Here is a 1,967-nt window from a genome sequence, read left to right as displayed (position 1 = left end):
AGCCAACAATTTATTTTTCTGTTCGTTATGTCACTTGAGAGTCACACAAAATCTAGCAGGTAGATTTTGGTGTCCCTACTTTATAGACATGGAAACTAGAACTCAGAGAAATTAAAGTGCCCGAGGTCACATAGCTAGAGTCTATACTTAAAACCTATGCATCTGTCCCCCACCTCCGAACTGCTACAGGCCCTCCTTAAAAAAGCCTCTTCATCTAGAACTTCTCTGCATGTCTAAAACCGAAGGCGATGTTCGCCCTCTGGCCCTTATGTGAGCTAAGGATGGGATTTTCCTCTCAGTCACATCAGCCCGAAACCGCGAACATTCTGAGATCTTCCCCTTCCTGTAGTCACGTCCTCGCTTTCTCCTCTTTCTATCAAAAATTCCATTTTCTTCTTGTACCAACACATTTATCAGGCCCCACTGTTATTATGTGTATACGATCATCATCTATAACATAGACTAATATTAATTCAATAGTCCCCTAACTGGTATAGAAAAATCATCCTCTTTCTGGTTTTTATTTTCCTGATTGTAAGTAAAGCATATTCATTATATTTATTGGCCATTTTTATTTCTTTTATGAATTACCTGTCTGTAGATGTTGCCCACTTTCCTATTGATACATTTACCGTTTAAAAATTTATCCGAATATTGTCTTTCTATTATGCATTGCAAGCATTTTCTTTCTGTTCATAATTAGTCTTTAACTTTTCTGTGGTGTCTTGGTTGTATAGATTATCAATTTTATGTTATAAAATGTATCACTTTTTTTTCTATTATGGCTTCTGGATTTTGTTCTTAGGAAATAATCCTCTACCTCATTATAAATTTTTAGTCTTCTATATGTTCTTCTAATACTTTAATTATTTTTCTAAATATCAATATCTTTCTCCCATTGGGAACAAGAGTTTTATTTATAGGGTCAGGTGGGGACTTATTGTCCATATGGCTATCCAATTGTCTCAACCAATATTTAACATGTTCATCTTTTCTGCTTTGATTTAAAATCCCACTTTTATTACATGCCAAATGTCCCAGTGTCCCAAAATGCAGTTTTCTATACTCTTTATACTGTTCCATTGACCTATTCATTAATTGTTATGCTCCAAGAAGTAACCTGGATAAGCTCATCACTTGGCTAAGAATCAAGTTATTTATTCTCTCCTCTCCTAATTACTATAATTTTATATGTAGCATGAGTCTCCCTCATTTTTTCTTTTTCAAAAATTTCTTGTCTATTTCTTTTCTCTTTGAGATAACTTTTAGGATTATTTTGTCTAGATTACAAGAAATCCTTTTAGAATTTTGATTGGAATCATATCGAACTTATAAATAGTTTTGGGGAACTGACATTCCTTTAATAGTAAAACTTCCAGCAAGGAACATGATATGACTTTTTCTTCCTTATTGAAGATTGTCTTTTATGCCTTGTTTTTTTCACGTAGATCTGGCACACTTCTTGTTAGTTTTTTTCTTTAGTATTTAATAATTTCTGTTATTGTAAACGGTATCGTGTTGAACCGGAAAACTAAAAGCTACGCTTCCCGAACTTCTTGCAGCGAAGTTCTGCAATTAGGTTCTGCAATTGAGTTAGAGGTGAATTTGGGATGCGTTCAGCAGGAGTGAAGCATGGGCTGAGATACTCATTTTGCTGGTGTAGGTTGTGGCAGAGGCAGCTCTGTTTCTGGGGTCAGCAACTTTCCGATTCTGAAAATCCTTTTTCTGGTGGTAACAGAGGCCATGTGGCCCTATAGTCAGCAGCTTTTTGATTGGGTGGTTTCCGGTGATGGTGGTGGAAGTTTTCTCAATTCAGACAGAAAAATGATGATTCCTGGAGGTTCAGCCTAGGTAAGGCCTATTTCTCTGGCTTCTCTAATAATCCTGTAATAATCCCTGGAAGCACATAAATTCCTCTCTGTAAAAACTAGCTGGAGAAATTTCTGTTGTCCTCAAGTGAGCCCTAA

The sequence above is a fragment of the Pteropus vampyrus genome, unplaced genomic scaffold (genome assembly GCF_000151845.1).
Source record: "Pteropus vampyrus isolate Shadow unplaced genomic scaffold, Pvam_2.0 Scaffold5, whole genome shotgun sequence".
Lineage (NCBI taxonomy): Eukaryota > Metazoa > Chordata > Mammalia > Chiroptera > Pteropodidae > Pteropus > Pteropus vampyrus.
Note: the sequence above shows the minus strand (reverse complement) of the source record.